Source organism: Vulpes vulpes, chromosome 2 (assembly GCF_048418805.1).
Source record: "Vulpes vulpes isolate BD-2025 chromosome 2, VulVul3, whole genome shotgun sequence".
NCBI classification, from domain to species: domain Eukaryota; kingdom Metazoa; phylum Chordata; class Mammalia; order Carnivora; family Canidae; genus Vulpes; species Vulpes vulpes.
In genome coordinates, this window is record NC_132781.1 from 156,405,214 (window position 1) to 156,418,422 (window position 13,209).

Consider the following 13,209-nt stretch of genomic DNA (forward strand, 5'->3'; position numbering starts at 1 on the left):
GGCTTCCAGATCTTGCCTCCTGCGTGCAATCCCATCCCCACGCTTCAGACTAGGCTCTTGACCCCACCCCGCTCCACTCGCTGGCCCCCTGGCTCCCAGGGGTGGCTGGAGGGGGAGGAGAAGCATCTCGGACCCTGGACCCTGCCTGAAGCCCTGTCCCCTGCCCGTCTGGGCTTGGGCTTGCTCGTCAGCCTGTCCCTCCGCCAGAGCTGTGAACCCCACGTGGAGCCTGGCGCTCTGGCCCCACCTCCTCTCCCCACCGCTGCCTGCCGAGGGGCTGCGAGCTGGGGGGGGCTGGGGATGATGAAGTCGTCTCAGAAGGAAGAAGCTAAAGATGTAAACGAGCCCGTGAAATCCCCGATGACAGCCGTGACCACTGTGGCTCCAGCCATTAAACACGGAGCTTTAACGGCCCCTGGAATACACCTGGGGCACTTGTCAGCAGCTCCTGCTCAGCACACGTGCAGGCTGTGTCCACGCGTGCACTCGGGAGCGTGCACACGCGTGCGGGCACACACAGGCTCGGTGAGCACCACAGAAGGGTGGGACAGGACGGGAAGTCCCCTTGGCCTAAGATGGGGAGCCTGGGGCCCTCATGGCCGCCTCCCCTTTCACCCCGTGTGTGCATAGGCTCCCCGGTCCCCTGCACCCTCCCCCGAGGCTGTGATGGGCAATATCCACGCGTCCTCCCGCCCCACAGCGCAGCGCAGGACCTGGGCTCGGACGGGAGACGGTCGCATCACCCATCCGGAGGATTCCTGAGAACCTCACGCTTTGTCTGAGGCCCACGCGGGTGACTCGAAAGCCCGGGCTGGGGACTCTGGGCACTGAGTTCTGGCCTTGCCACACGCTCCGACGCGACCTTGGCCCCCTGTATGACCAAGGCCTCCCCCTGTTTGGCATTAGGGAAAGTCCCTGTCCTGCCCTGACCATCAGAGCATCGGAGCCGGGGGCTCCCACAGCCTGGCCTGGCCTGGGGCCTGGGGGCGCCCCCGAACCCTGCGGGGCACCGGGGGCTGAGGAGGCCCCAGGGGGGGAGCTTCCTCCGCGGACCAGCATTTTCCTTCACCTTCACGCAGCACTTAGCAAAGGCACGTGGAATAGACTCAGGGAGGGTTGGTTAGTCTAGATGTAGCCGCCGAATCCTGTAAGAGTGAATTTTCAGGAAGCCTTGGGGAGTCTCTCCTGGGTCAGCTCCCGCCAAGAGAGTTCTGTGTCCTGGCTCTTGCTTTCCTCTCCAGGGGAGGGTCTCACCACCCCCACTTCCCCACTCAGAGCAACAATTACTCTGAACCTGCAGGGCCCTGCTCCCCGCCCCGGCTACTGTGCTCCGTTGGCTGGTACACCCCTCTTCCCTTGCCCTGTCCCTTTGTCCGGGTTACTCACACCTCCGGTCCCCAGGTCTCCAGAAGGCCTCCTCTGGTTCCCCACATCTGGCTGAGGTGTGTCTTCATGCTGCCCAACCTTCTGAACATCTGCCATCACAGAACTTATCACAGTGACCTGTCCTTGCTGGGCCGCATCTGTCCTCTCCAGGCACCTGGGGGTGTGAGGGGGCCGGGGTGGTGTCTCCCCCAAGGCTGGCCCGGCGCACGTGGGCATCCATATGGACTTGCCGAACAAATGAACGGCCCAAGAGCAGCTCAGGGTTGCAGATTCCGGTGTGCAGTCCTGTGGTTCCCACTGGTTCCTACCTCGTGACCGTGGTGCCCACCCGGCTCTGCAGGCACCCGAGGGCCTGCCACCTGTGGCCCGTTCTGGGGCCAAGATGCTTTCCGTGGCTGCCTGTGTGGAGAGCTCAGGGCTGCAGGCGGGCTCAGCTGGGGATGGTTCTTCAGTGTCAGACACAGGCCGGTGCACAAGAGCCGGCTGCTCCCTCCGGGCGCTGTTTCCTCCCTGGGGTGGGGAGGGGCCCTCTCTCCCACTCACGAGGGCCTCAGGCCTTCCAAATGACTCAGGGACTTTCCACCTTCCCAGGGGTTGCCTCAGACACACGAAGCGGGGTGCCAAGGACTTTTCAAGTTCCTGAGCAGAAAACTGCCCGTCCTTACCTGGTGGTGGCTTGTAATAAGACCAAACTGCAAGGGATTATCTGCGGTAGGAAAAGTCAGGCTGGTGGCGGGTGGGGGGGGGGGGGGGGGCAGGTCACAGTGGGGAAGGGGGCGGGCCTGCTGGGAGGTCCAAGACTCCAGGCTGGTGGAGGGAACAGTGATGGGCCTATGATCCGGACGGGAGGGACCGGAGGACAGGCAGAGGGTTGCCAGGGGAAGTTCACGTGCAGGCAGTTGGCTCGAGACAGACGTGGAGCCCCTGAGGGTGGACACATTGGAAAAGTCCTAGGAGGGGAGGATGGGGGGGGGGGCAGTCAGTAGGCAGGAGGCACGAGCGAGCTACTTAACCTCTTGGTCCCCCTTTCCTCATCTGTAAAATGGGGATCCTAGTAGCTTCCCACGGGCAGTTGTGAGGTTGAAATGAGCTTTCATAGACACAGCTTGGAACAATGCCTGATGCTTTGCGGTGCCGTCGCGACCGTCGCCGATGCCCCTTCGGGCTGCTGGCATCGTCACAGTAACGGCGATCCTTCACGGAGTGGCGACGGCATCCAGGTGCCACTCACGTAAGAGCTCCCTTTGTCCTCATCACACTCAGCGTGCAAACTCGAGGAGGCCTAGAGCGTGCTCACTGGCCCCGGGTCACCAGCCAGGGATCAGCCGAGAGCCAAGGACCCCAAAGCGGTGTGTGTGGAGCGCCCACACTCAGCTCTCTCCCCAGGGCCTGGGGCTCTCTGCCCAGGGCTCCTTCCTGACCCTCAGCCCCTGGTTTCCAGAAGCCCTCAGTTCGGTGGTGTCCCGGGAGGGGTGGGGGGCCTGTGGGCAGAGGCTCTTGGCCTGGTGAGGCTGCTCCAAGGGAGCTCCCAGAGGGTGACCACCGGAGGCCACGTGTGGGGAGCCCAGCCCAGACCCTGGCATGGTGGCCCTGTCTAAACCCCCTGGCCACCATCTCATTTCCAACAGGGACTCTTTAAAGAGCGATGACCAGCTTGCTAGGGGACTTCAAAGATAGTATTTGATGAGTTTTAGCAGCTTCAGCAAAACTCTAATTTGAATTTCAGGCGCTGGTGTGTGATTTCCTCGGTGACAGCTCCGAGGGATGCTCGGCTCGGCTGTCATCCAGTGGGGCCTCTGCTCGCTGCCGCAGCCGCCTGCCTTCCAAGGAGGAGAGATGGGGCTGAGAGGAGCTGGGGCCCCACGGAAGCTCAGGGGGAGAGGCACACACGAGTGACAGCGAGAGGGCGGGCAAGGGAGGGGACCCGGAGAGCAGACGCAGAGATCAGGGATCCGAGAGAAGCAGGAGGCTGGAGGGGAGGGAGGGGCGTCTGAACAGGGGTGAGGTTGGGGGCCCCTCCCAGAACCACGAGAACCAGGAGAACCACGGAGGCAGGAGGCAGGGAGATAAAACCCAGAGGGGAAAAGGCGAGAGGAGGGGGAGAGGGAGAGACAGACCCACGGCCACAATCCAGACAGAGGGAGGGAGCCAGAGAGACCCCACGGACAGTGAAGCCCGAGCACAGGGGTGGACATGGGGACACAGAAGACAGCAGAGGGGAGGCGGGAGAGGGAAGGGAGGATGGGAGAGGGGTGAGGAGACCCCGGGAAAGATGCTGCATTTGCTAAGTGAGCTCAGTGCCAGGCCTGTGGGCAGGGCCAGGGTCCCGGGGGAACTAGACAGGGTGGGGGCATCAGGTGGCAGGAGAGGAGCGTCAGGTCGCCCAGACCCTCCCTTCCCTCTGCCACCGCCCCTCCCACCTTAGCTGGTGCTGTTCCAGGGGTGAGGGGCGCAGCCCTGGGGCTCCCCCACCCAGGCTGCTCAGCACCGCCTTCCACCCCAGCCCGGGCCCTGCAACCTTTGGGGCCCAATCCCAGGGCAGTGTGCAGGATGCGGCTCATTTCCACAGAGCCTGCCCCACGCGTGTGCACACACACACACATGCACCCACACACACACTTGCACCCCCACCCCCAGCATTGGGAAGGAGAGAGGAAAGGGAGACAGGAGGAAAGAGGGCCCTGGGAGCAAAGGAAAGGTCACTCCACCTCTCTGGGCTGCGTGCAGCTTCCTCCTCTGCAGAAGCTCGGGAGAGAATAGCTCACATCCCAGGGGGGCCTCGGAGGGTGAGGGGAGGTCATTCACACACAAGGTTCAGTCCAGCCCTGGCTCCGGTGAACCTCAGCTGAAGGGACACTCATCCAAACATACGGACCCTGGGTTCTGAGGTCGGTTCTCCCCACGAAGTCGCTCTTCCTGGGGGAGGAGGAAGGCAGTGCCCATCTCCCCTGTCTTCTCCTTCCAAGCTGAGCAGGAAGGCGAGGAGGCCAGGAGGCAGGGAGGCCAGGAGGCAGGGAGGCTAGCCTTACGGGCAGCTCCTACCTCCAAGGCCACGCAGGTCTCCCGCCTCAGAGCCCCTGTGACTGTGGTCCAGAAGGGCCCTCTGCTGGGTGGGGAGGGACTGGGAGGGAGAGGCAGCCCACAGCCCCCGACGGGACCACAGCCCTCGTGGGTGTGTGGGAGTGGAGGCTGGCGGGCAGGGCAAGATGAGAGTTCCAGCTCAGCACCACCAGTACCGCTGTGCTAGCAGCCCCTGATCACGCGTGGCTATCGAGCACTTGAAATGTAGGGGAGCCTGAAATGAAATGACTCTGTATGGAAAAAGTGCAAAAAAAGCTCATGAGCTTTTTAATGTTAATTACGTGTTAAAATGAAAATAATTTGGATGCATTGATTAAATAAAATATATTACATTAATCTCACTTGTCCCTCTTTACTCTTTCAATGTGGCTAATAGAAAATTTAAAATTCCAAAAAAAAAAAAAGAAAATTTAAAATTCAAAAAAAAAAAAATTTAAATTCCATGTGGCTCAAGTTATCTTTCTATGGGACTGCGCTGTTCTAGGACATCTAGACAGCTGAGACTCCAAACATCCACTTTGCTCGGGAGTGACGGAGGGGAGACTGAAGCCACCCCTGAAAGCCCCTCCTAGAAGCAAAGGGACTTGCTCCAGAGGCACCTGGAAGATTCATACGTAGCCATCGGGTGCAGCGCTGGGGAGACCAGCATGGGCTCCTCTGGCCTGAGCGGGCCACCAGCTGGGCCGCAGGGAGGGAGAAGGCCGAGCTCCCGACAGCTGCAGGGAGGGTGAGGAGCTGGGAAGGGCTCCCAGTGGGGCTGGCGCCGGTCCCGACCTGGGGTCGCCCCACGACAGAGGCCGGAGAACCAGTGGCACCCCTGCCACCACCCGAGGAGCGAGCTCATCGACAAAGGGGGGGAGGCGAGGCTGGAACTGTGGACACTTCTCAAGGCTGCGGTGCTTAGGTGGTTAAAAAAGGGCAAAGGAGAGTCCTGAAAACACGACCTGCTGTTGCTGGATGAGGACCCCCAGGGGACCCGCAGGGGGCTGTGTGGAGAGCAGAGCTGGCTGGGTGACCCGGGCCGGCCCCTGAGCCTCTCTGGGTGCCTGCCTCCTCCTTTGTGGCCTAGCGTCTACGAGGGCAGGCTTGGGGGCCACGCGGACCCGGCCGTGGCTCTGCCACTTACCCGCGACCCTGAGCCAGTCACTTAACCTCCCTGGGGCCCCCATTCTTCATCTGCAAAGGGCGCCCCACTCCTACCTCAAGGCCTGGTGAGGCTGCAGGCTGAGCTGCCCAGCTGGGAGGATGGGCAGATACAGGCCGGTGGGGCGCCTTGGCCCAGCGATCAGGGCCTGGGTGCCGGCACCCAGGGGTCCCTTGTGGAAGCTGAGGTCGTGCTGAGTGCGCTCGGGAAACGGAAGGAGGGCGGAAGGCGGCCCCGGGGGGCGGGCGGCAGGGCCCTGGGCGGAGGAGGCACCCGAGCCGCGCTTGGTGCTGACGCCGCCCGCGGATCCTGCGGTTGGAGAGGCTCCAAGGGCCGCCGACCTCACACCCCCCGGGGCCCCGGCCCCTCCACTGCCCCCCGGCAGGCTCTGCCCGCTCAGCGGAGGCCCTGACACGGCACCTCCGGGGCTCAGGCCGGCTCCGCCCGCCCGCAGCGGTGCCACCTCGGCCAAGTCCCTTTACTTCCCCAAGACCCCGTTTCCTCACCTGTTCTCTGGGGACGGGCGCACCAACGAGGCTGCGCTGGCTCCCGGTGGGGCCCCTCGGGGGACAGTCCAGCCACTGAGGCCCCTCTGGCCAGGCCTCCACGGTGACAGCGGCAAGTCCCAGGACCGGGGAAGGGAGAGGCCGGCGGCTGGGGGTTCCGGCCTGGGCCCGGGGGGCCGGGTGCTGCTTCGGCCTCCGCCCGGCCGTGGGGCTGGTGCAGAGCTGGCGCGGGGGCTACCGGCACGTTGGTAACTGGGCAGCGAAGTATGAGGACATGGTGAGCGATGAGGAGGCTGGGAGGCTGCCAGGAGGGGAGGCCGGCAGGGCTCAGATCTCGGGGGGCCCTGCTGGGCTAAGCTGCCAGGACTTCATCTTGGGCGCTGCGGCGGCTGGAGCCAGGGGACCGCCAAGTCAGATCCCTCTGACAGTTGTAAGGTCGGTGAAGACAGCTTTAGGGCCCCTTAGGCCTTTCCTTTACTGGCTTGGGGTCCCCAGGGCCTCTGGCTGCCTCCCTCCCATCTCCTCTGCAGCCTGGCAGCCCCCGTACTTGAAAAGGGCCCCAGGACAACGAGAGACCGTGGCTCCGGGATGGACAGCCCGGGCCACCCTCGGGGAAGCAGAGCACAGAGGACCTGGTTGGGCCCGTGCATCTGCCTCCCTAAACCCACCCCTGTGTCTTCTCACCCGATCCGTGCCTGCTTTCAGCCGGTGGGTTCACACCCCAGCTCCCCCACTTACTCCCTTTGTGGTCTTGGGCAAATGACTAATTTCCTGCCTCAGTCCCTGACCTGTAAAATGGGGAGGAATCTTCTCGTTTGTGTGTGTGTGAGCTCCCCTATCTAGCGGCCACGACGAGGGCTTCCGTGAGCCTCCCTCTGTCTAGCACAGGGGAAGTAGGCAGGGGAAGTGATGGTGCTTCTGTCCCATTTGAGGGACAGGGAAGCTGAGACTGAAGGGAGGCGGTGTCCAAGCACACTCGGCACACCAGGGGCACAGCTGGGACCAGGACTCAGGTCCTGTTTTGGCACCTGGTCTAGAACTCTTTCCACTCTATTAGGTGTCATTATACATCAGTATCTCAAGTTGAAGGGTGAAGCTCTAATGCGGGGATTCCAAGTAACTTCCAGTAGCTCAATGTTATTCTGAGCTGAGGATGCACCAGGAGGACATTGTCTTCCCCAAACCCAGTCTGCATCCCACTTACCCAAAGGAGTCGTTCTGCGTACACATCTGCATTCTCTGCCCCTAGACAGGGAGCTGGGATCCGATGCACTGGCCTTCCCCAGAACTGTCTAGCAACCAGCTGACATCCTGCCTGGCCTAATCTCTGGAACTTTCCTGATGCTACGGCCCCTGCTCCACCCCCCTGCCCCTGGCATGGCTCTTGTCATTGAGTATAATGATTGCCTATTTCCCTGTCTGCCCCTTGCTAGATTGTGGGCTTCAGGGCAGTGTCCCTTAGCTGGTCCCCTCTGTCCCCAGCACCAGAACTGAGCCCTCTATTATTGTGGTCAAATGAGCGTGTGCTCTAAGCCCTGACCCTCCCCTCCTTCCCCTAACCTAGTGCTTCTTATGGTTTTATTTCAGTATTGCTCCCCACGGAGTCTTGTAAGACATGTTCTCCCCTCGCCTCCACCCCCGTGAAATTCTAGTACCACAGACATACCGTGTAGCTGTGTATGTACTGTACGTACTGTGCGTGTGTCTGCGCCGTACACGTGAAGAGTACGGTTCTTTTCACCCTCCGACAGCCGAGCATCGTCCCCCTCGAGAACGCAAGCCCTAACCCAAGGCACTTGTGAGTCCTGTGGACTGCAAACCGCCCTTGCTGGTGGACTTTCTTGCTTCACCACAGTTAATCACTTCTTGGTGGAACATGAAGAGGGCAACATTGACGTCAGGGCACATTTGCTGTTCACATGGTGTTCTGGGAGCAGGAAGCTCTGCCCAAGCTGTGGGGGCCCAGCTCAGAGGAGGGCAAGGGCAAGCTGGCCTCACTGGGGTGATGGGAGGGCTCAGTTGGTGAGGCTCTTAAAGATTGTCTGGTCCAGACTAATTTCACCGATGGAGAGACTGAAGCCAAAAAAGGCATGTGGAGGCCTGGGGGTTAGAGAATTTGTAACCAGACTATGAGTCTTTTGAGGGGAGGCCATGTCTTACTCGTTCCTGTATCCCCATTGCCCGACATTGTGTTTGATGGGGGTTAGATGTGCAGGGTGTGGTGAATGAACACATGGATGATGGATGGATGGATGGATGGATGGATGGATGGATGGATGGACGCAGGGATGGATAGATGGACGCATGGACGGACAAAGGAAGAGCAGACTGATGCCCGATCCTTCCCCACACTGAGGAGGCAGAGTCCAAGCTGCAGCTCAGGTCTCTAGAAAGCTTTGGTGATGCCAGGTGGGCCTCAGAAAAGAAAATAGGAACGCTGGAGAGAGTGATCTCTAACACCCCTGACTGCAGACTCTCACTTCAACTGTCCACCCTACCCCTCTACTTGGGCGTTCAACAGACATCTCGAACCTAGCAAGCCCCAAAGTCAACTCCTTGTCTTCCTTCTAGGACTCACCTTCTGTGGCTTTCCCCATCACAGCACATGGCAACGTTCAACCAAAATTCTTGGGCGTCACCCCTGGCTCTTCTCCCTTCCCCTCGGATCCCACATCCAGTCCATCAGAGAGATTCTACTGGCTCTACTTTCAGCATCCGACCACTCCTCACCACTACCCTAGTCCAAGCCATCATCCCTTCCCTGCTTGGCTAACAAATGAGCCACTCAGAAACTGACTTTGGTCACAGTCTCATTTTCATTTTAAAATTCCGAGCAATTCTGCTGTGATGGGATATGACAACAGCCCTTAAGTAATCCCCCAGCATTCCCCCTTCTCATTTATTCTTGACCCACAGCCTCAACACCGCACCCAAAACACACCAGTGGCTGGATCCTTAACGTGACCTAGAAGGTCCTACATCTTTTGGATCCTGATTTTTTCTTCCTAGCTTCCTCTCCCACTACTCTCTCCCTTGCCCACTCTGCTCTGGCCACATGGCCTCCTCAGTATTCCTCAAACAGGCCATGTGTACTCATGCCTTAGGGCCCTTGCACTGGCTGTTCTCTCTGTGGGGGGTGGGGGAGGTCCCTCCCCTGGACACTCACATGGCCAATCCCTCAAGCCATCAGGTCTTTGCTGAAGTCATTTGCTAAGCGAGGCCTGTCCCGGCCACCCTACTTAAAACTACAACATTGCGGCATTGCCGGTGTTCTCCTGGACACTCGGCATTATCCAGCATTCTATGCACTTTACTTACTGTCTGTCTCCCATACTAAGATATGAGAGCAGGGGTTTTATTCTGTTCTGTTCACTGTGGCAGCTCCAGCACCCAGAACGCTGTCTAGCCCTTAGTAAGTGCTCAATTGATACCTGTCGAATGAATGAATGAATGAATGAATGAATGAATGAATTCTGGTTCAGGGATGTGAGAGGGGTGTGGCAGGGCCATGCCTGTCTCCAGAAGCCTTCGGCAGGGCATGATCTTTGTTCTTTGGCCACTTCGTGTGCCCTCTCGGCTCGCTCACTCAGCAGAGGCCCAGGGATCTATAGAGGGCTAAGACATGAACACAAAGACCATATAATTGCACTTCTGTGAGAAACCCAGACTAATGCATAGAGAGAGGACGTAGAGTGGTTTCCAGGGCCTGGAAGGAGGGGGGAATGGGAGTGATGCTAGCAGATTTGGGGCTTCTTTCAGGGTGATGAAAATGCTTAGTGGGAAGAGCTTCAGTATGAAATGATGAGAAAGTTCTGGAGATGGATGGTGGTGACGGTTGCACAACAGTGTGAATGTACTCAATGCCATGGAACTTTACACTTAAAAATGCTAAAATGGAAACTTTTTTTGTTCTGTATATTTTACCACCAAAAAAAAAAAAAAAAAAAAAAAAAAAAAAACCCAACCAACAGAGATTACCACATGCTCCATATTGTGGATCACACAAGGTATCAGAGAAGCCCAGAAAGTGCTCTGGCTGGTGTGATTGGAGGCAATTTTCTGGAGTGGGAGATGTTTGGGATGGGCCTTGAAGGTAAGTCTGGCCTTGTGTGTTGGGCTTGGCTGGGGTACACGTGGCCCCACATTGGGAACCTTGAAGCCCTGTCACCTCTCCCTCTCCCTGCCAGCCTGGATCTGAGCCCTCAGGAAGGCTTGGGGAAGCTTCTGACCAGGAAATAGAGAGCAGCTCACGGTATCCAGGGGATCCTATCTCCATAGGCCTGCTGAGTGGAGGGCTGAGGACGTCCTCAGAATCCCAGGGTTCCCGGCTTGTTCATCCTGCCAGGTAGGCCTAACCTGGAAGACTCAGGGCACAGACACACCAGGCCTCCCACCTTGAGTCTCCTTGTCGGTGCTAAGGCCAGAGCATAGAACAGAACATCAGGCATGGACCCCCCTCCTCGCTGTTGCCCTGTGAGCCTCCTCCTGCAACAGCTGCCCCGTCGAGGGTCAGGCCCAGGGAAGCTGACAGTAACTCAGGCCTTGGGCTACCCTGAGCTCTAGGCTTCAGACCAGGGCCGGCAGGGTGGGCAGAGCCACTGGCCCCGGGTCCCACTCTCCTCCTGGGGCAGCCCCTCCCCCCAGTTCTGGAAAGCTAGATGTTCCTGTCACCTGTCCCCGACAGCCCCTCCCAGCCATGTGGTGGCAGGCACAGTCCCCTCAGCCCTCACTACGGTGAAGGAAGGCAAGGCTACACTGGACAGAAGCCGCCACGGGAGCCTCTCTTTGGCACCATTCGCCACACCTGTGCCAGCATTTTGGCCCAAAGGGACACACTTCCCCTCCCATTTGAGGCGGCAGTTCTTCCAGTGTGTGTTCCCCAAGAGGGGCAGGAGGTACAGCTGGGGGTTGTGCACGCAGCACAGAGCCCAGGAGGGCCTTCACTGCACGCTCACCATGTGGCAACCCCGGGCCGGGCTTGGTGCTTGACACCGCAGGGGTGACACCATCGCTGATGAGGAAACCAAGGCTCGGGGAGTTGCAGAACGTGCACATGGCAGCGCCAGGCCCAGAGCCCTGACTTCTCTGCTTCCAGTGCTATGGAGGAATTGCAGGCAGCTGGAGAGAGGCCCCTGGAGGCTGTCGAATCCAGTCACTGGGTGGGGGTGGGGGTGCTGTAGAGACTGACTTCACACGGCTCGTGGGTGACAATGCATTTAATTTTTCCTAGGACTTCTTATAAACATGCTGACACGTTGCCACAAGTCTCGTTAGTTCCAAGAGAAACAAAAGTCGCATGTAAATTTATGGTACGCTTTAAAAAAAAAGTGTGTTTAATTGAAACAAGTACCTTCCAGGACAACAGTTGTCAGAATGCCAGATACAGGAAGGTAGGCCTGTCCCGGGGAGCACGATGGGCCCCAGCTGCTCCCTCCATGGGGCTGACGGTCGGCACCCAGGCAGCACTTGCAGTGTAAGGCTGTCCCCTCGAAGATGGGGAAGGGAGAGGGTTTCCTGGTGGCACTGGGGTGCCTTCTGTTTCAGCTGAGCTCTGGTCTGGAGCTGGTGACGAACAGGAACAGGAACGAGGCATCTTGTGTTTATAGCAGTGTGACCTTCCAGCAAGAGCTGGGTGATCTTGGACAAGTTCCTCAACCCTGGTGAGCTCCAGTGTACTCACCTGAAAAATGGGCTAAAAGGAATGTCACCATAGCGTATGAGCATCCATCGCGGTGGAGGTGGAGCCCCTGGTGTGGACAGTGAGGAGGATGACAACAGTGGAGGAGGGCACAGGACGGGGACGGTGCTGACCTGCTGACCGCAGGAGCAGGAGGCGAGAGCTAGCCTTAGTGAGCAAGGGCAGGCACTCTCCACCTGGTGGCCGCTGCTTACCACTCAAGTGCCTGTCCCCCTGGCACCGGGCACCCATGGAAATGTCACGGGCTTTGGGGACCAATAGGGTTAGACCTGAATTTGGGTTCAGTCACTCCCCGTAGGACTCTCACCCAGCATGATAGCCGTTAGCCACAGGTGATTATTTAAATTAAAATTTAAAATTCAGTTTCTTGGTCACACTAGCCACATTTCAAACGTTCAAAGCCACATCTGACTAGTGATTCCTACATCAGACAGAGCAAAATAGACCATTTCCCTCACCACAGGGGATCCTACTGGGCAGTGCTCATCTGCCGACCTGAACGGAGATGTGACTTCTGCACTGGGGATGATGCGCACAGCCAAGCCCGTCCCTGCCGTGAGGACTCTGGCTGAGCCCCGAGTCCCCTTTTTCCCAGGGCTTAAGTAGTGCTTTTTCTTGCAAAGTGGATGGAATGCTGGGTCCAGCTGCTCTGATTGCAGTTCTGCTACTGACTTACTGGGTGACCGAGTGAGGTCACCTCCTGGAACCTCAATTTCCTCATTGGCAAAATAATAATTCATGCTCTTTTAGCCTCAGAACATTGCTGCCAGAGTCAAGCAAGTAAATGATTCAAAATGCACTGAAATATGGGGACCAGAGTGACAAAAGGGATAGCACAGTGGAGTGGGAAAAGCCTGCCTCTGGTGTCAGACAACTGGACTGCAATCCTACCTCTTATTAGCTGAGGACCCTTAATGTCCATAGAGGAGGCTGCGTCTGAATTCCTTCACCATAAGAGGAATAATGAAGACACCTCAACTTTCATCTTGCTGTGAGGCTCAGTAATGACCTGAAAATAGCAGAGCACTACTCAAGAATAAGGCATTATGGGATTACTGTTGCCTGCACAAGAAATGAGGGAGGCCAAGCTGGGCCAAGCGTTTGTCACCTCGTCTTCTCTCTCTGCTCCACCTGCCTGAGAGTCCCACTCCACCAGCTGAGAGCCCTCCTGCTCCAAGCCAGCACACCAGGTTGGAGCAGAAATGCTCCACACCCAACGGACCAAGGCAACCTGTTCTGCTGATGCCAGAACAAGATACCAACTGCACTGGGGCCACAAGGCCAGGGCCTCAGGGGTGGTCAGATCCAAGCCACCGGCCTGTGTGGCTCCCGCATTGGGCGGCAGGATCCTGCTCCAGGTGGCGCTGTGGAGCAGGAGGACGCAGCATAAGCCC